Below are 21,933 nucleotides of genomic sequence, written 5' to 3'. Positions count from 1 at the left end.
TGTTACTTCACTAAAACAACAACACATCATCATCATCTAAACATAACGATTTATGAAGCTACCCATCTATTTCACAACATATATTCACACATTATCTCAAAAAGTTAATTGATCATATTGAACATCACCAAACAGCAACCAATCGGCAAACAAATCGACACAAAACAACAATTCAACATTGTCCCTCCTTATTGAGCAAAGCCTTTGCTCGCTAAGCGACACATCCCTCGTTAAGTGAAAGTCACGGGAAAACTATAGCCCTTTCCTGTCACGTTCACTTCAGCGAACACAGCAGCTCGCCAAGCAAACTCTCGCTAAGCAAATTCACCCTTACTAAGCGAACATGTCCAGGTCTGCAAAACTGTAGAACGCAATTTGCCTTTGCAACAACCCCAAAATTTCCCCAAATTCAGTCTTAAACATCCCTAAAAGCCCATAAATTATATCACATATTATAGTACCATTAGAACATGTTGAATCGCAAAATTACATCATTTAATTCATTTAATCTCACCAAATCATATTTACCCCAAAACCTTCAAAACCCTTAAACATGGTGAAAATATAAATATCTCAAAATAGAAAATAGTACACATATAGGCACACAAAATTCATCATTAAAACAACCAACAACATCAAAACTTCATAGAAAATCCATAATCAATCACATCCCAATTTCCTTAAAGAGAGTAAGGACCTTTCACCTCTACCCTTCATGCAATACACCTAGATTAGTAGCTCTTTCTCCCCGTCACCTTAAATTTCCAACAATTGGTGATGAACCAACCAACTTCTATGGCTTCCCCCTTCAAAATCATAGATTTTGCTCTTTCTCTCATTTTTATCTCTTGTTTCAATTATCATGTACTGATAAAACTAGGCTAATTTTCTTTTACTCCCAATATATCTGTAAGATTTTCTACATAATTCTTTTCAATTACGTGATTAACCCTTAATTTTCTTAATTCACATAATTGCCCCTAACTCCCTAACTCTTTGCTCCCATTTGTTTCTCCAAATTATCACAAATGGTATAATTCTATCATTCTACTATTTATTTAATTAATTCAAATAAAATACTATCTATTTATTAATTAATTAAAATTCTAATAACTTCTAAACAACTAAATTGACCTCTTACTCTCTCCATGCCTTTATTCCAAGGATACTTACCCCCATAATACACAACAATAATTTAAAAATACCAATTAATCAAATAAAATCTAAATAATTTAATTAAATTTATTAATCGAATTTGGGGTGTTACATAAGGCCTTGTTGGGTTGGTTAGAAATGTTGTGAACTTGGGAGAATTCAACGGGTTCAAGGTCAGTGATAATGTCCATTTCGAGTTGTTATAATATGTTGATGACACAATCGTTGTATATGATGGAAAATGGTCTAATTTGTGGAGTTTGAACGCGATTTTATGAGGGTTTGATATGGCCTCGGGGTTATGTGTAAATCTAAATAAGAGCAAGACTTTCAGAGTCAATGTTAAGCAAGACTTTCTTCAAGCAACATCATCCTTCCTTGCTTGCAAGATTAGATTAATTCCTTTTATATTCTTGGGCATGCCGGTGGGGCCAATCGTTGAAGAAGATCAACCTGGAATCCTATCATCTTAAAGATCTGACAAATATTTTCACCTTGGCAAAACAAGAATTTATCAATGGGTGGAAGGGTCGCTATGTTAAACGTAATATTGGCTAACATTCCAATTTACTATATTTCCTTTTTTAAAGCTCCTAAGATTGTCGTGCATGACATAATCTCGATCCAGCGAAGGTTTCTTTGGGGCGGCGTTGACGAAATCAAAAAAAAATGTTGGATGAGCTAGGAAAATATTTGCAAGCATAAAAATCCTAGAGGGCTCGGAGTGAAGCATATCGGGAAGTTTAATCTTGCCTTACTCAGCAAGCAAATTTAGTGCATGTTTGTAGAGAAGGATAACTTGTGATATGGGTTATTGACATTAAGATATGGTGATTTGAATTATAAAATTATTGCAAATTCAGATACATAGCTTATGATAAATTGCAAACATTTGTTGTGGTGGGGAGATATCAATGCTTTAGGAGTAGTTATTCTCCCAAATTAAATTTGGTTTAATGAGGTTGTTAGTGGCAAAATCGGGGACGACATCACTCTTGATTTTTGGTAACATTGCTGGATTGGGGCGAAACTTGATTTGTATGCTTGCACTTCAGTTGGTCCGGAATGTTTAACAATATGGGATATCGGATTGGAAATGTCTGGTTGTGGAATATTTCTAATAGAAGATACACATTCAATTTGCTAGAACGGGTTCAATTCGATGAGCTAAACCAGATTTTGGTTTCGGTTCAACCTACTCAATTTAATCTATTTGAGGTGACTTGGTCAATTTGGAAAACCACTTCATCCTACTTTTTAGTTAGATAGTTATTGTCATACCCCCAAAATTTACCCTCCTTTTTCCTACCTTTTGCTTAGTTTCATTTGCATACATGGAATCATATCATGCACCATCATAACTTTAGCATGACCTTTTGCATTTAATCATTGGCTCACAAGCACAACCACATTCTTTGTTTGATCTTAACATTCAGATTTTTTTCACTTTGATTAACTCATCAACTAACCAAAGAATCAATAAGAGATGGTACTTGTTTGTTCCCTTATTCATATAGGTGATCATGGCTCAATTCAAGACAAAACATTGGTCATTTTGGTCAAGAAAGATGCAAGTGTGGTTCATTGATTTAAGGGTGGTTCATGTGTTTATGCCATATCATTCAATCTTCAAGTCATCCTCAATATCATTTAAGACTTAATCATGTTCTCTTCAATGGGTGATCATTCCATCATCATTTTAGCTTGGGATGCAAGAGAACTTCAAGTTGGCACAAGTTTGGTTGACCTAATTTGTAAGTATGGTTTACTTTTGGTCCAAACTCCGTAACTTCTTCAATTTTCAACCAATTGACAAGTTTCTTTCAGCCATATCTTCATAATAAGTTCCTCTATAACCTTGCTTCAAGTCTCAAGCATCAATTCAACCCCTAAGGACTTCAATTTTGGAAAGGTCTAAGTTGCCAAATTGGGTCAAAACCTTGTCATGACCCCCACTTGGCAGTCGTGCCATTTTCAACTCAAGCATCTCGTTGATCTCATTCCCTTTTCCTTTTGTTAAGCTTATGTAAAAGTCCATTTGGCTCAATTTCGGCTCAAAATGCACGAGGGAATCAAAAGTTATTCAAGCATGAACATGAGGTCCCAAATTGCCCAAATATGTAAGAAGTTGCTTGACCTAATGCTTGACTAAAGAACCTTGCCACGACCTCAACTTTATTATTATGCCATTTTCAAATCAAAGCTCATTTTGATGTGATTCCTTTTGCACTGAATTCCATGCAATTAAGTGAACAAAATGCACGAAGCAAAATAAAAAATGCACGAGGAAATTTCATTTGGCCTAACTGTAACACCTCAAAATTTGCCCTCCTCTTTTTGGACTAGCTTAACATATTGCATATCATTTGTAGGTCTTTAGGCATTGCATATTGCATATCATGTGGTCACATTGTGCAAGTCATCCTCCTAAGTCTTGATCAGGAGATGGAGAGGTTATGTGCAAGCCTAGGGTTTTATTGACTGATCATTAATCATCTGAGGATGTGGAGGTCCAAATTAGGGTTTTGTGGTTCTCAAGGAGATTGGTCTACATCTTGGTTGCAATGATACATCATCATTATCATGGTCTTGATATCATCTAAGGGTTTCAGAAGATTGATCAAGATACCTTGAGATTAGGGCTTTGACCACTGGTCAACCCTAATCAGTTGCATTGGGCCAGTCGGGGCATGGCTAGGAGATGGGGTCTATGATGGATATGAGGATCATTCCATGATTTTATTGAGCTTATTGAGGCTAGGGTTTCATCCTTGAGCCATTTCATCAGAAGATTGGGGCTCAGATTGATCAGTGCATTGCCAAATTCATCTATCAGCTGAAAAGTCAATTGTGGTCAACTGTGCTTGATTCTATGGATTTGGAGGTAGGAGAGAGTTGGATACACTTCATTCATGTTGAAATAAGTGTTATTTGACATTTCAAAGCTCAAGAATGGAGAAAATAAAGTCAGGAGAAAAATTGCCAAAAATAGAAAGTGACTTGTAATGGAAGTTTCCAAAAATGGAAAGTTTTTCACCATAAAATTACATGTCCAAAAAAGCTTCAAATGAAAATTTGTTCAACATGAAAGTTGTAGATCCTGATCTCACCTTTCCAAAAAGTTCAAGAACTTGAAATTCCCATGGATGGTTGGCAAGTTATGGTCCATTCATTTTCCAAAAATGCCCATAATCAAAGTGGCATAACTTTCACATGGAGTGTCCAAATTGGGTGATCTTTTTATGAGAAAACTCCATTTCACATGTACTTTCATGGTGCATAATCAAAATTCATCAAAAATGGTCAATGCAAAAGGTCAATTTTCAAGTGCACTAATTAAAATCCAAGGGCAAAATGGTCCAAGTTGAGAAATAATTGGAATTTTGGAATGGGAGTTTTTGCAACACATCACAAATGATATTTAGAAGTTGCTTGAGCTGTCATGAGCTGTCATATGGCAATATTTGGCAAGGGCATTTTGGAGCTTTCACTCAAATTGCACATTAAGCTAATTTCATTTCATTTGGTTAATTGGTGATTAGCAAAGTGATTAAAGTGGAGTATAAATCATTAATCATAACTGAAATGATAATCACAATCACAATTTTCAAGATCCATAACTAACTTTCCCTCCAAAAGTGCAAAAACTCTTCAATCTTCATCAAGCTTTTTTTGACCAAATCTTCATCAATTCTCCACCAAAGTGAGAAATTCTTGTTGCTTCATCTTCCTTGGATCAAGATCTCCATCTGTTTTGACATCTCCATTGCCAACAATGTCCAAATCGCAACTGTTCATGTGGTGTTCAACAATGGTGATTTGACATTTCTTCCACTTGGATCAACATTGAGCTAAGCTAAGCGTGGCATTCAACTTCCTCAACCTTCTTCTTGATCTGTTTTGGACAATTGGAGCGAAAAGCATCAAGAACATCACTGTCTTCATTCAAGGTACCAAAACTCGAACATCACCATTGCTTCAATTGTTATATGCTTATTATAGTTCATGCAACGTAGGTTAACATGCTGCTTGTGGTTGGTGAATTGATTGAGTGTAGAAAGAGAAATCATGATTTTAAGTTTGATGTTCATTCTTTTTTTGGTTCGATCTGTGATGTGTGTTGAGAATTAAGAAAAATCATTAGCATATCTTGAATGTACGTTGGAAGAGGAAGAGAACGGTATAAGATTTGCGCATTTTGGTTGAGATTTGAGCGAAACCGATTTTGGACATGAACATGGAAGAACACGCGAAGAAGCTCATGAAATCTGGAAATTTTCTATTCTTGATCCGTTCAGCGCTTGGCCGTGTTCAAATTCTTGTTTGGCGCCAAGCTTGACCAATAGGAAGCCGCCACCGCTTTAAGTTATGCTGTGCGTTTTGGGCCTGGCTGGAGGATATTACCATAATGCCATCCGTGCTATTTAAATCATATTACACATTAAATAAATATTTCACTAATTTAACAAATCTTCAAAAAACTCATATAAAATCCAATTCTAATCCAAATTTAGTGGGAGTTTTTTTGTTAGATTCACAATTTTATCTAGTTTTTTATAGGCATGGTAGTACAAGTTGTGCTTGGAGGATTTTTGGACTGGCCTATTGATTTTGTTCATGTGTCATTTTGTGTATGTTTCACCAAAACCTTCATGAAATGCTCATATTTGTAAAGAAATGAATGAAAAATTTTGTGCTTATTCTGGACATGCTGATGGTGATTTTCATGTAGAGTTTGTGAATTTTGGATACTTGGTTGATTAGATATGAATTTTTGGATTAAGGTGTGACAATTTGTGTCACACCAAGCTAGGTCAACTTTCTGATTTTATTTAAAAGGCCTAGAGATGTTGATTTGAGCTGAAATTTTGTATGGATGATCATTGATATGTCAAGATTGTATGTGATTTTTGCTGGAATTTTTGATGGAGTTTTCTAATTGATTGATAATTTTCTTCTCTGTTGGCTCATTTTGTGAATTTATGTGACACATGTTGGCATTTTGCTTGTGAAATTCTCATAGTGTATTGGATGAAGATGAAATTTGGTGAGAGAATTGTAGACACATTATAAGACATCATGGTTTTGATCCCATTCATTTCTTAATTGTTGTCACTGTTTTATGAATTTTGGAAGATGATGCTTGTGTTGATGCCTTGAATTGGCTAGTATAAATGTGTCTCGACTTCTTGATTTTCATTGACCTACTTTCTTTTGTCCAATTGAGCTGAAAATTGACATGCTATACATTGAATATGTCCTGTTTATGTGTGAATTTTTGTGGAATTAATTGAATTGATTTGGTATGCTTTTAAGTGAGATAGTTCTGTTTGGTCATTTGAAGTTGCAAATTGCATGATTAATGTTAAATTGTGCATGAAATGATAATGGTGATGGATATGAGCATGGGACCAATTGCATTTGCTTTTAATTTGTTTGAATATGATTTTGGTTGAATTGCACTTGCTGTTTAGAATTTTTTATCCCTTTTGGACCCTAGGCTTGGCCTAGTGGTCTAGTTTCTCACATTTTGTTTGGATTTTCAGGATGAAATGCAAAAGGCTCAAGGAGATAAATGCAAGTTGCAAATTGAATTTGTTTGATGTTGTCCACTAACATGATTTTTTTTTGTAGGGTTGGAAGCTTGAGTTTGAGCTCATGGCTTGCCCTTATGTGCATTAGCTTGTGTTGTCTGTATAGATTGACTTTTGCTGTTTACTGTTGGTTTGTCTGAGTACTGATGATACTTGATTGATTCCAGGTACATTTAGTCGCTTACAGTTCTTTAAGAACTTGCTTGCTGCTACTTGGTTTTTAAACCAGTTGAGGTAGACTCTCTTGTCTTCATGTAGTCTGGAAGACCTGGCCTGTTACCTGGCCAGGCAACTGTCTGAAGTCCTCCTTAAGAGGCAATGTCTGTGATTGTTTACTTTTGTGCCAAGCAGGTAAAGACCTCTATGAGGAAATTGGCGGATCATAGGGATATGCAATCTATCCCCCGCTATTCTGTGAGTCGTCCCTCTGCTCACACCACTATGTTGATGCATTGGGACACAAACCCAAGATCTTGTGCTGTTGCACAATCGAGTCAGAGTCTTGAGCGTAGAAGGGTCCCTCCATTCTGGACCCACGCTCCTTTGTCTGAAGCTCTCCCTGGACAGGGATAAGAGCTGTGAAGTCTAATCTTCACTCACCTTTCATCAGCTTCACCTTAGCCTCTCAATGGCAAGGTTAAGAGCTAACACTACCCCTGTACAGATGACTTGCCTAGGCAGTCAAACCCATTGTTTGAGCCTCACTTGACTGAATATAGTGTGTGCTTTGTGAATATTTGCTTGAGATGCTTGTTTTGTTTTGTATGCTTGTATGCTTGCTTCTTTCCTGGATAGGATTAGCTTGCTGTTGCGCAAGTAGGTAGAAACCACAACATAGGGCAATGATGCATGATAACACTAGGCTCGAGTACAGCTCCCTGGTAGTGTGTCTTCCCTTGGTTTCTGGCTAGAATCTTTTTCCCTTTCAGGGGAACTACATCGCCCTGATCCTCGTTCCAGACGAGGTATGTAGGCAGGAGACCGCGCGAGGTCTCTCCGGGCACTTTTTTTTCTTTTTGTGTGTGTGCTTGACAGTTATAGGCTCGAGTCCCCGACTCCCTATTAACTTGTTGGTTGTTGTGTGCTTGGAAGCTGATGTAAGACCATCGAGTGGCATTCGGGTTCCAGTGGGCGTGTGTCTGGTTCGGATGCCGATGTAAGTCCAGTGATTGGCGGTCGGGCTCCATGTTTGCCTTTTTGTGTGTGTTTTGGTTCGGATGCTGATGTAAGCCCAGTGGTTGGCATTCAGGCTCCATGTTTGCCTGTGTTTGTGTTTGCTTGTTTGGCGTGCGTAAGCCGAACTACGGCAGCTCTGATTCTCGTTCCAGACGAGATACGTAGGCATAGGATACGACGTCCTATCGAGCTCTCTTCTTCTTAACCCCACCTGTGTTGCCTTAGCGTGTGTGTATGATGTTTGTCTGTTTATTTTAGCAACCTATTCTTTCTTTAGAACGTGGATCCCGTCGAGTACGACGGACGTGAGGGGTGCTAATACCTTCCCCTTGCGTAACCGACTCCCTTACCCTTTCTCTTTGGTCGCGAGACCATGCTTTTTCCAAGTTTCTCTGAGCGTTTCCTTTCCCTATTTTGGGATAAATAACGCGCAGTGGCGGCTCTGTGTTGTTTTTTGTTTCAGCCCGCCGGTTGTTTTTTCGCGGATGCGACACTAACTTCAAACACGGTGTCATGGACTATATTTTGCACGAAGCCCATATTTTGCAATTACAGGTCGTTTTGAATTTTTGGACCATTTTCACATGTGCAACTTACTCGTGACACCAAAATGCATGTAAATAAGTTGAAAACGACGACATTTCATCAGTAATTCATGCTTTATTCACCTGTTTTCACACGAGCACCAGTTGACAAAATTTCAACCCTAGCTCACACGATTTGAGATCTATTTGGCAAGTGTGAGCTTCCCATTTCACTTCCTAAAAATATGGGAGTAATTTGTCTTTATTGGCAATCTTGAAAATCCAGAAAAAACCTGCCTCACTTGGACCCGATATCACTCAAAAACTAGTTTGTGGTTTCTTCAATTCAAGCTCTTTCAACCTTAAATATTTTCTCAAAAAGCTTCATCGGCATTATTTGAAGCTAACTACATTATCACTTTGCCTTGGAACCTCTTGCATCGTGCTTCCCATTTATGCCATTATTGACATTCGAAGATTCAACTTGAAAGGCATCTATGAGTTAAATCCTTGAGCAAACAAGTTAATAGTCACTTTGCATTGTTCCATTGATCAAAATCCCTATACTACCTTTCATTTATCTTTTGTATTAGTCATTTAATTTTACTTTGAACACTTAGGGTATTTTGTGTTCTTGAGCAAAATTCCCCCATGCTCGGAGCCAATCAATGGTTCTGATGCAGGGAGACATGAACAATGATGTGTTGTGAAGCTAACTCCATGTTTGTGTGTTGCTAAAATATGAGTTCATGGATCTGCAAAAATCGAGCTGAAGGTTGAAGATGCGCGCTAGTGTGCCAAATTCAAATCCCAACCAATCACACTGCGCCAACGGGTTTTTTTGAACTTTCTGACTGGTGGCACCTTATTTAATTTTAGTCTTTTATTTCATTTCTTTTCTAATTAATTTCTCACACATTTTTAATTAAATTTGATCCAAAAAAATCTACGCAAAGTCTCTAAAAATAATTCGCATCTCATATATATATTTTCATCATTTTTAAAATCACTTTTTTTCATTTTTCGTTATTTTTATTTCTTTTTAATTTTAATTTTCATTTTCAATTTATTTTTTAACCATTTTCAAACCTTTTTGCATCCAACTTTTGAAATCCATTCATGAGTAATATTTGGGACTTTGTGTATTTTTCTTAGCCATTTATTCATTGTTTTGCTAATGGTTTGGAATTTTTTCTTTATTTTCCATTTTAAATCATTTTAAAATCATTTTTATTTATTTTTATTTCAATTTTAATTCAAATTTTGTCATCCTTTTGACTTTGCTTAAGTGATTGCTTGGTTGATCCTATCTTTAATACTTCAAGTCATCTATAGATGATCTTTTGGTTGAATGAATCTTCAATATTTCAAACATTTTAATGGGTGATCATTTGATCATCTTTGACACTTTGGATTAGTGCTAGATTATCCATTAGTGTATCATATATTTGGATCCTTTGACTTGTTGATAAATGATCATGTGTGATTGTTTGAGTTTGCTTGCTAATCTCTCCTTCTTCATTTATCTTTCTTCTTTGTTTTAATCATTGTGTTACATGTTTTAGGAGTATAAATTGTGTTATTACTCTAACATGTTTGACACATAAGTTGTCATTGCCCGACCTCCCATAGTATGATCTTCATATAGATTGTGCTACGATTGTGTAACATAGTGCTAAATTATCCTGACATAATTAATTGACCATTCACTCTAACTCCTAATATTTAATTTGTGCAATTTAATTTTATGAACTTTACATTCTTGCAAGGTTCCGTTTGGCAAGGTCAACAGCCGGTCTTTTCCTCCATTTGACGATTGGCTGCGGAAGAGGATCGAGATTACACATCTACCATTTCCGGGAGGTGATCCTTGGTGTCCTATGATTGAGGGTCCGCGTTCTTCTGTCAGTATGGAAGAATTCCTCGAGATGAAGAGAGCCAGAGATCAGTTGCTAGCGGAGAAAGCTGAATTGGAGATGAGTGTTGCTCGGATTCAGACGGCCAACCAGGAGATTAGAGTGAAGATGGAAGATCAAGACAAGCGACATGCCCTAGAAGCGAAGCGCTTTGAGATGGATACTGCCTACTATGGGAAGGTCAGTCAGGCTTTAGCATCGTCCACAAGGGAGCATGATATCACCAAGGAGAGATTGGCTAGAGCTTCAGAAGTCATTGAAGATCAGAAGAGGAGGCAGATCCTTCTGAAGACCCAACGAGACGACAGAGTCAGAGTTCTCATTGCTGAGTGGGAGGCCAAGCTGAAGGTTAAGGAAATGGAGAATGTGAAGATCATCACCGAGAGAGATCATTACATTGCTAAGAGAGATCACTACTTCAGGCAGATGAAGATTCACCAGAAAGAGGTGGGGAGATTACAGCAGGAGAACACCGAGCTCAGGTTCGCCGCAGAGTTCGCGAGGATGGTTGATGATGTAGGGCCGTCTGTGGGACCCTCATCCGGCTAGATCTTTCTTATTTGTGTGGATTACCGTCAGGCTTGTTGACGGAATTCATTTGCTTGTATTTCTTTCCTGATTCTGGAGAATTGTATTGGATTTGTATTAGCTTGATGTGTGACTATGGCACTTATGGTGCATTTTGCTATGTGATGGTGATTTTTCATTCAGTGATTGATCTTCAAGCTTTATTTGCTTTACCGTATGCACTCACACAAGCACACACATGGTTGGGCGGTATTTTGCTGAATCATATATCTCTGATCTGTATGATGAAATCAAATGCTGAACATCAGAATATTGCCGCCGAATTATTATATGTCTCGATGAAGCCAGGATCAAGAGACAAAGTGTCCCTCATGTGGATGGACATTGCATTCATGCATGATCATAATAACTTGCCTTCTATTTTGCAGGTATCAGCTTCTAACCTATTTGATTGACACAGGAATGATGAATCCGCCTAACGCCGACATTCTCGAGCTGAAAGAGAAAATGGGAGAGTTTATCAATGTCATGCAAGAGTTCGCGTTGGGGCAGAAAGTCATTGTCGAGAAGGTGGGGAGGATTGAAGACTGGTTGAAGGAAGGGAAAATACCAGGAAATGCTTCGTCGTCTGGAACGAAGAGATCCTTTGGTGATGGTCAGCATAAGAAGGAGGATGGCGCAAGTGCTGTGAATGTCCATGCCCAGAGAGGACACGGTAGGGGTCATTACTACCAGCATACTGCTGCGGTAATGATTCCTATTGGTAATCAGTCGGTACAACAGCAACATCAGTTACCTCAATTGAGAGCACAGAGAGCTGGGAACCAAGTGAGAGGAAAGGGGGTTGATCGTCATTTTGATAGGCCACCCATGACGTATGCTCTTCTGTTCAAGAAGTTGATGGATCTCGGAATGGTACAATTGAGGACATTAGCTCCATTGAGATCAGATCAGAGGCCACCTAATTATGATGAGAACGCCAAGTGTGAATTCCATTCTGGTGCGTCTGGGCATAACATTGAGGGTTGTAGAGCCTTTAAGCATACTGTCCAAGACCTGGTGGATTCCAAGGCCCTCAATTTTACACTGTCATTGAATGTTAATGCTGATCCCGTGTCGGTGCAGGGTCAGGTGATGGTGGGTGTGATCGCTGAAAATTCAGATCGCATCTGTGCGGTGGGGAAAGAGACTAACAGTGACTGTGAGCTGGAGTCGTGGATAAAAGCGTGCGTACCAGGGAACTGGAAGGCCTGAAAAGATCATCACTGTCACTCTACTGGAAGAGTAATAATTGCTTGTTTTCAGTTTTATTTGCATGAAAGCCATACGTGTTGCCCGACACGTAATGGTTCATTGTAAGGGTCACCTCATGTTCATAATTTGCAACATTTCTGCATCATTAATGAATGGATGTTTTTCAGTCAAAAAGCGGTGTTCCCTGTTTTTCATTTATTTTTGCAGTTTAAAAACAAATAAAAATGGCAATGTTTATTTTCATTTTTCTCTTTTTTGATTTGTCTCGTTCCGAATTCAAAAATAATTCTCCGGATCTCGTTGATAACAATTTGGTTACACCTCATATGACTTCGACAATCCGATCTATCATGCCGAAGAAGAAGGCGAAGAAAATTGTGAACTGCTGGAATTAGTCAGGTTGTCAAAACAAGAGGAGAAGGTGATTCAGCCGCACGAGGAGCGGGTTGAGGTTGTTATTCCAAGCACCGCCGAGGTCAGGAAGGAAAAAATTGGGGCCGCTTCAGAGGCGAGTCGAAAGCAGAATGGTAGTCCTGTTGGAAAAGCATGTGGATACCTTCGCCTGGTCATGTCAGGATATGCCAGGGTCGGATACCGGTGTCGTTGTGCACAAGCTACCATGGAAAGGAGACCGTCCTCTAAAGAAGCAGAACGCCAGTGACTGTATCAGAGAGCCATGGTGACTTTGTTTCATGATATGATTCATCATGAAGTTGAATGCTATGCTAGGACATGATAGCAAAGTCCCAAGCAGGAGAGGGGCATCTGGCAGACCGGGGCAAGTCGTTTGACCGGTTGAGACAATTCAAACTGAGGTTGAATTCAAGCGAGTGCACTATCAGAGTGCGATCCGGTAAGCTGTTGGGGTTCATTATAAGAGAGGAATCGAGGTTGATCCTGCTAAAAAAAAAAAAAAAAAAAAAAAAAAAAAAAAAAAGAAAAAAGAGAAATGCCTGAACCGAGAACGGAAAGAGAGGTTCGTGGTCTTCTGGGTAAATTGAACTACATGTCATGGTTCACATCTCCCCTAACAGCCACGTGGGAACCCGTTCAAGAAAAAAAAGATCAAACGGTCAGGTGAAATAATGATTGCCAAGGGGCACATTGAAAAATAAAAGAATAAGTTGCAGGAGCCTCCGATTCCGATGCCTCCCTATGGAGAGAGATTGTTAATCTGGTACTTGACAGCCCTCGAGGGGTCTATGAGGTGTATTGGGTCAGCATGACGAGTCTTGTCGAAAAGAGCATGCAATTTACCTAAGCAAAAAGTTTACCGACTGTGAAACAATACACTCACTGCTCGAGAAAACTTGATGTACTTTGGCATAGGCTGCTCGCCGACTGAGACAGTATATGCTGGTTCATACCACTTTGTGGATTTCAAGATGGATCTGATCAGGTAGATTTCTGAAAAAGCCAACAATGACCGGACGGGTTGCAAGAGGGCAAATGATTTTGATTGAATACGATATTCAGTACATCTCTCAGAAAGCGATCGAGGGGAGTGTATTCTCTGATTACCTCGCCCAACAACCCATTGAGGATTATCAACCGAGGAAGTTTGAGTTCCCTGATGAGGACATCTCGAGGTGCTCAAATCGAAAGATTGAGAGTAACCGATCCCGGAGGAGGGGCTTGACCCTGAATCCGAATGGATTCTGATGTCTGATGGGGTTAATGTGAAGGAGTTAGTGCTGCTATGGTTACGCCAAAAGGATCTCATGTTCCTTTTGTGGCCGGGATGACAGTTGAATGCACCAACGATGGTGGCTGAGTACGAAGTTGGTATCTTGGGTGCCGAACCTCGATGCGTACATTTACTGGGGCAAACGCCTTTCTCACTCAGAGAGCCTGATTGAAGAAAAGAGGCTGGCAGCCATCTGTCATGGGCAGTTATACCAGCAAAGGATGAAGCGTGCTTTTGACAAGAAGGTGCGACCTCGGGTATATCGCGTGGGTGATATGGTGCTGAAAAGGATCCTTCCTCCTCAAAACGATCGAAGGGGCAAATGGACACCGAATTATGAAGGTCCATTCGTGGTCAAGAAGGTTTTCTCTGGCGGAGCCTTGTTGTTAACGACCATGGATGGCGAGGATTTTCCATCCCCTGTGAATGCGGACGCAGTTAAAAAATACTTCGTATAAGAGACCCGCTGGACGAAAAGAATAAAATAGTCCAGGCAAAAATGGGCATCCCGGCGAACCAAAAAACAGAAAGAAAGGTTCGGGCAAAAGTTAGGGATAAAAAATGAAAAATGTACACCCGGCAAGTCGAAAACCTGAAAAGGCGACTTAGGCAAAAGAGGGATTGAAACGAACAACTGCGTCTAGCATGATCATTTGCGCTTTGGTTAAAGCATCATGGATAATATCCGGTAGGGATCAATTGGAATCGTCTTGTTCAGAAGGCAGAAGGAATGGAGAGTCTGAGGACATATGGGGTGTAACCGAGTTGGAACTCGATGAGATCACGGGTTTCACATTGCCATTAGGATAGATTTTTCCTTTTGTGCGCGATTACCTCTTTTCAGGAATTGCTTCCTTTGTATTGCTCATTTGAGCCACACTTTTCCAATCAATAAAATGCACATTCAGTCAAATAATTTTTGTTTTTGTTTTTCATTACCGCTTTGATTGCGAAAACATCCAATTGTTTGTGATAAAGAATTTTGCATCTTAAGACATACAGGTCCCTTCCAATGCATGTTTATAAGATTGAAATCTTGAAATCTTATTCGGAAGGTTGAGTGACCTAAGTGTTGAAATCTTGACACGCCTGGGGCATGGTTTTTATCTAACGATCTGTTTTGCAGGAGCTGTTAGATATCTTTCCCTCACTTGCAGGTTGTGATACGGAAGCTGTTGACAAAACAAATCCCCTTGGAGTCCAATCTCGGACGAAAGAATATGAAGGGATGATGAAGAGACGTTGAGACGTACGACGATCCTTGAATGATATCAAGAAGACTCTTCAAAATCGGAAGATTGGAAAGTCTGTAGAAATTCCCCACAGTGTCCGATCAGGGACGAATGAATATGAAGAGAAGCGATGAAGAGACGTTGAGACGTACGACGATCCTTGGAATTAATCAAGAAGACTCTTCAAAATCGGAAGATTGGAAAGTCTGTAGAAATTCCTCGCAGGGTCCAATCCGGGACGAATGAATGGGTAGAGAAGCGATGAGAGACGTCGAGACGTCCGACGACCCTTGGAATTAATCAAGAAGACTCTTCAAAGTCGGAAAATTGAAAGTCTGTATAATCCCTAGGAGTTCGCTCTCCGTCGAGCGCGGAGCGATTAGGAATACAAGATGATGGAGCAGAAAAGGTCCAGACGAGTCTGGGAGTTCTCAAAAGTGGAAAGCTGATACGAGATTGGGAGGCGGATACCGTGGTTCGACGAGTCGACGGGTGTTCTGTACCAACTTTTCTCATTTTCCCAGCGAGGTCCCCAAGCAGGATTAGAGGACCAACTCCCTAGCAGATCCAAGGTCTGTGGATCCCTTAGCCGAGTCGAGATGGTTATCCCCAGCAGGTTTAAAATGGTGTTTCCTCAGCAGCCAGGCCCGAAGGTTGCTATCCCCGAGTGGAGCGGGTTTCAATGAAATATATCTCCAGCAGTGTTCATCCTACTAGTGGATGGGATGAGTTTCCGTAGCGGACTGATATTTGCATCCCCAGCTGAGTTGATTCTACCTATGGATTGCATGGGTAGTCCCCAGCGGAGTGGCATTCGCTTCCCTAGCAGGGTCAGGATGGTTATCCCCGACAGGTTTCAGATTGATGCTTCCCCAGTCGCCAGGCCTGAAGGTGGCTGTTTCCCAGCGGAGCTATCTGTGAGCATTTCCCAAGTGAAGTCGACAGGTATCTGTGAGGGTTCTCCAAGCAGAGTCGGGATTGATATCCTCAGCAAGTCGAAGACTGTTGTATCCCCACAGAGTGTTGGTGGTTCTTATCCCCATCAGTTTCCCGAGCGGATTGGGTGCAAAGGAGGTTCTTCCCCAGCAAGGGATGCCTTTTCCCAGCAGCAGTGCTTATTCCCCATCGGGGTGGAGATCGGAGTATTGACGAGTTCCTCAGCAGAATGGCTCGTTCTCCTCAGAAGAGTCCCTTGAGGGGGATGCTTTTTATGCATTTATCATGTAGAATAGCATAACATGTTGCATAGAAAAAATAAATCGCGTAGCATTTACATAATTACGGAGCATTACGCAGAAAAGGTCATGCATCATTGCAAGCATAGGCTAGTCTCAAGCTGTGGTATCCGTCTTGAGGTGGTTTCGACAGAAGTTGGAAGATGTTACTCTGATGGGTTTAGTATCATGACGTCAGATCAGCAATATTCCCCAGTAGTGCGATGCTGGAGGAAACTTTTCCGTCGGACAGAGATAGAAATGTTACGCGATCAGCGCGACTCGAGCCGTGGTTACCGCTTGAAGTTTTGTTTCGCCGGATGGTGAAGATGGTACTCTAAGGAGTTCAGCATTGGGATTTTTGGAGCAACAGTATCTACCAGTCATCAGTGAGTGTCTGGTCGAGTTCTCTTTGGTGTCTGTAAACATCATCATTCGATGTCTAGTAAACGTCGCGGTATTTCCCAGTCATCAGTAAGTGTCTGGTCGATCATTGTTCGATGTCCTGTCAACATCATTATCCGATGTCCTGTAAACATCATTATTCGATGTCCTGTCAACATCATTATTCGATGTCCTGTAAACATCATTGTTTGATGTCCTGTCAACATCATTGTTCGATGTCTTGTAAACATCAGTTTTCCGGTATTCAGACCGAGGCGGTATTCAAACCAAAGTGGCGTTCAGGCCAATTTTCCGATTTTCAGATCGAAGAAGTTTCCTACGATCAGGTCGAAGTACTTATGGCATTCAGGCCAGTTTCCGGTGTTCAGACCGAGGCGGTATCCAGACCGAAGTGGCGTTCAGGCCGATTTTCCGATTTTCAGATCGAAGAAGTTTCCGACGATCAGGTCGAAGTACTTATGGCATTCAGGCCAGTTTCCGGTGTTCAGACCGAGGCGGTATCCAGACCGAAGTGGCGTTCAGGCCAGTTTTCCGGTATTCAGACCAAAGTGGTATTCAGACCAGTTTTCCGGTATTCAGACCGAGGCGGTATCCAGACCGAGGTGGTGTTCAGACCATGAAAATGAAAAAGAAAAATAAAGAAAATTTCGGGGTTCAAGAAAAGCAGAAAAAGAAGAGATAATAATAATCCCCAGCAGATGTGGTGTTCAGGTCATGGTTATCCCTGTGTTACCATTTATTTTGGTATCCAGGTCGACATAGCTGTTTCGGTGATCAGGCCGACTTTCTCCGTACCAGACGGATTTTTCTTCAAGATTGCTTCTTTGCCGATCCTGACAGGCATTGTTAATTATTTTCCCATCAGAGTGCAAATTGTTCGTCTGTTCTTGGTATTCAATCACTCTTCATCCTGATCATCTGAAAGCCGAGGCTATTCATGTCGACAGGTTCACAGTGGATTGAATAGGGGCAGCTGTAACACCTCAAAATTTGCCCTCCTCTTTTGGAACTAGCTTAACATATTGCATATCATTTGTAGGTCTTTAGGCATTGCATATTGCATATCATGTGGTCACATTGTGCAAGTCATCCTCCTAAGTCTTGATCAGGAGATGGAGAGGTTATGTGCAAGCATAGGGTTTCATTGGACTGGTCATTGATCATCTGAGGGTGGTGATTCAAATTAGGGTTTTGTGGTTCTCAAGGAGATTGGTCTACATCTTGGTTGCAATGATACATCATCATTATCATGGTCTTGATATCATCTAAGGGTTTCAGAAGATTGATCAAGATACCTTGAGATTAGGGCTTTGACCACTGGTCAACCCTAATCAGTTGCATTGGGCCAGTCGGGGCATGGCTATGAGATGGGGTCTATGATGGATATGAGGATCATTCCATGATTTTATTGAGCTTATTGAGGCTAGGGTTTCATCCTTGAGCCATTTCATCAGAAGATTGGGGCTCAGATTGATCAGTGCATTGCCAAATTCATCTATCAGCTGAAAAGTCAATTGTGGTCAACTGTTCTTGATTCTATGGATTTGGAGGTAGGAGAGAGTTGGATACACTTCATTCATGTTGAAATAAGTGTTATTTGACATTTCAAAGCTCAAGAATGGAGAAAATAAAGTCAGGAGAAAAATTGCCAAAAATAGAAAGTGACTTGTAATGGAAGTTTCCAAAAATGGAAAGTTTTTCACCATAAAATTACATGTCCAAAAAAGCTTCAAATGAAAATTTGTTCAACATGAAAGTTGTAGATCTTGATCTCACCTTTCCAAAAAGTTCAAGAACTTGAAATTCCCATGGATGGTTGGCAAGTTATGGTCCATTCATTTTCCAAAAATGCCCATAATCAAAGTGGCATAACTTTCACATGGAGTGTCCAAATTGGGTGATCTTTTTATGAGCAAACTCCATTTCACATGTACTTTCATGGTGCATAATCAAAATTCATCAAAAATGGTCAATGCAAAAGGTCAATTTTCAAGTGCACTAATTAAAATCCAAGGGCAAAATGGTCCAAGTTGAGAAATAATTGGAATTTTGGAATGGGAGTTTTTGCAACACATCACAAATGATATTTAGAAGTTGCTTGAGCTGTCATGAGCTGTCATATGGCAATATTTGGCAAGGGCATTTTGGAGCTTTCACTCAAATTGCACATTAAGCTAATTTCATTTCATTTGGTTAATTGGTGATTAGCAAAGTGATTAAAGTGGAGTATAAATCATTAATCATAACTGAAATGATAATCACAATCACAATTTTCAAGATCCATAACTAACTTTCCCTCCAAAAGTGCAAAAACTCTTCAATCTTCATCAAGCTTTTTTTGACCAAATCTTCATCAATTCTCCACCAAAGTGAGAAATTCTTGTTGCTTCATCTTCCTTGGATCAAGATCTCCATCTGTTTTGACATCTCCATTGCCAACAATGTCCAAATCGCAACTGTTCATGTGGTGTTCAACAATGGTGATTTGATATTTCTTCCACTTGGATCAACATTGAGCTAAGCTAAGCGTGGCATTCAACTTCCTCAACCTTCTTCTTGATCTGTTTTGGACAATTGGAGCGAAAAGCATCAAGAACATCACTGTCTTCATTCAAGGTACCAAAACTCGAACATCACCATTGCTTCAATTGTTATATGCTTATTATAGTTCATGCAACGTAGGTTAACATGCTGCTTGTGGTTGGTGAATTGATTGAGTGTAGAAAGAGAAATCATGATTTTAAGTTTGATGTTCATTCTTTTTTTGGTTCGATCTGTGATGTGTGTTGAGAATTAAGAAAAATCATTAGCATATCTTGAATGTACGTTGGAAGAGGAAGAGAACGGTATAAGATTTGCGCATTTTGGTTGAGATTTGAGCGAAACCGATTTTGGACATGAACATGGAAGAACACGCGAAGAAGCTCATGAAATCTGGAAATTTTCTATGCTTGATCCGTTCAGCGCTTGGCCGTGTTCAAATTCTTGTTTGGCGCCAAGCTTGACCAATAGGAAGCCGCCACCGCTTTAAGTTATGCTGTGCGTTTTGGGCCTGGCTGGAGGATATTACCATAATGCCATCCGTGCTATTTAAATCATATTACACATTAAATAAATATTTCACTAATTTAACAAATCTTCAAAAACTCATATAAAATCCAATTCTAATCCAAATTTAGTGGGAGTTTTTTTGTTAGATTCACAATTTTATCTAGTTTTTTATAGGCATGGTAGTACAAGTTGTGCTTAGAGGATTTTTGGACTAGCCTATTGATTTTGTTCATGTGTCATTTTGTGTATGTTTCACCAAAACCTTCATGAAATGCTCATATTTGTAAAGAAATGAATGAAAAATTTTGTGCTTATTCTGGACATACTGATGGTGATTTTCATGTAGAGTTTGTGAATTTTGGATACTTGGTTGATTAGATATGAATTTTTGGATTAAGGTGTGACAATTTGTGTCACACCAAGCTAGGTCAACTTTCTGATTTTATTTAAAATGCCTAGAGATGTTGATTTGAGCTGAAATTTTGTGTGGATGATCATTGATATGTCAAGATTGCATGTGATTTTTGATGGAATTTTTGATGGAGTTTTCTAATTGATTGATAATTTTCTTCTCTGTTGGCTCATTTTGTGAATTTATGTGACACATGTTGGCATTTTGCTTGTGAAATTCTCATAGTGTATTGGATGAAGATGAAATTTGGTGAGAGCATTGTAGAAACATTATAAGACATCATGGTTTTGATCCCATTCATTTCTTAATTGTTGTCACTGTTTTATGAATTTTGGAAGATGATGCTTGTGTTGATGCCTTGAATTGGCTTGTATAAATGTGTCTGGACTTCTTGATTTTCATTGACCTACTTTCTTTTGTCCAATTGAGCTGAAAATTGACATGCTATACATTGAATATGTCCTGTTTATGTGTGAATTTTTGTGGAATTAATTGAATTGATTTGGTATGCTTTTAAGTGAGATAGTTTTGTTTGGTCATTTGAAGTTGCAAATTGCATGATTAATGTTAAATTGTGCATGAAATGATAATGGTGATGGATATGAGCATGGGACCAATTGCATTTGCTTTTAATTTGTTTGAATATGATTTTGGTTGAATTGCACTTGATGTTTAGAATTTTTTATCCCTTTTGGACCCTAGGCTTGGCCTAGTGGTCTAGTTTCTCACATTTGGTTTGGATTTTCAGGATGAAATGCAAAAGGCTCAAGGAGATAAATGCAAGTTGCAAATTGAATTTGTTTGATGTTGTCCACTAACATGATTTTGTTTTGTAGGGTTGGAAGTTTGAGTTTGAGCTCATGGCTTGCCCTTATGTGCATTAGCTTGTGTTGTCTGTATAGATTGACTTTTGCTGTTTACTGTTGGTTTGTCTGAGTACTGATGATACTTGATTGATTCCAGGTACATTTAGTCGCTTACAGTTCTTTAAGAACTTGCTTGCTGCTGCTTGGTTTTTAAACCAGTTGAGGTAGACTCTCTTGTCTTCATGTAGTCTGGAAGACCTGGCCTGTTACCTGGCCAGGCAACTGTCTGAAGTCCTCCTTAAGAGGCGATGTCTGTGATTGTTTACTTTTGTGCCAAGCAGGTAAAGACCTCTATGAGGCAATTGGCGGATCATAGGGATATGCAATCTATCCCCCGCTATTCTGTGAGTCGTCCCTCTGCTCACACCACTGTGTTGATGCATTGGGACACAAACCCAAGATCTTGTGCTGTTGCACAATCGAGTCAGAGTCTTGAGCGTAGAAGGGTCCCTCCATTCTGGACCCACGCTCCTTTGTCTGAAGCTCTCCCTGGACAGGGATAAGAGCTGTGAAGTCTAATCTTCACTCACCTTTCATCAGCTTCACCTTAGCCTCTCAATGGCAAGGTTAAGAGCTAACACTACCCCTGTACAGATGACTTGCCTAGGCAGTCAAACCCATTGTTTGAGCCTCACTTGACTGAATATAGTGTGTGCTTTGTGAATATTTGCTTGAGATGCTTGTTTTGTTTTGTATGCTTGTATGCTTGCTTCTTTCCTGGATAGGATTAGCTTGCTGTTGCGCAAGTAGGTAGAAACCACAACATAGGGCAATGATGCATGATAACACTAGGCTCGAGTACAGCTCCCTGGTAGTGTGTCTTCCCTTGGTTTCTGGCTAGAATCTTTTTCCCTTTCAGGGGAACTACATCGCCCTGATCCTCGTTCCAGACGAGGTATGTAGGCAGGAGACCGCGCGA

The sequence above is a fragment of the Lathyrus oleraceus genome, chromosome 7 (genome assembly GCF_024323335.1).
Source record: "Lathyrus oleraceus cultivar Zhongwan6 chromosome 7, CAAS_Psat_ZW6_1.0, whole genome shotgun sequence".
Lineage (NCBI taxonomy): Eukaryota > Viridiplantae > Streptophyta > Magnoliopsida > Fabales > Fabaceae > Lathyrus > Lathyrus oleraceus.
This window is presented reverse-complemented; position numbering follows the sequence as displayed.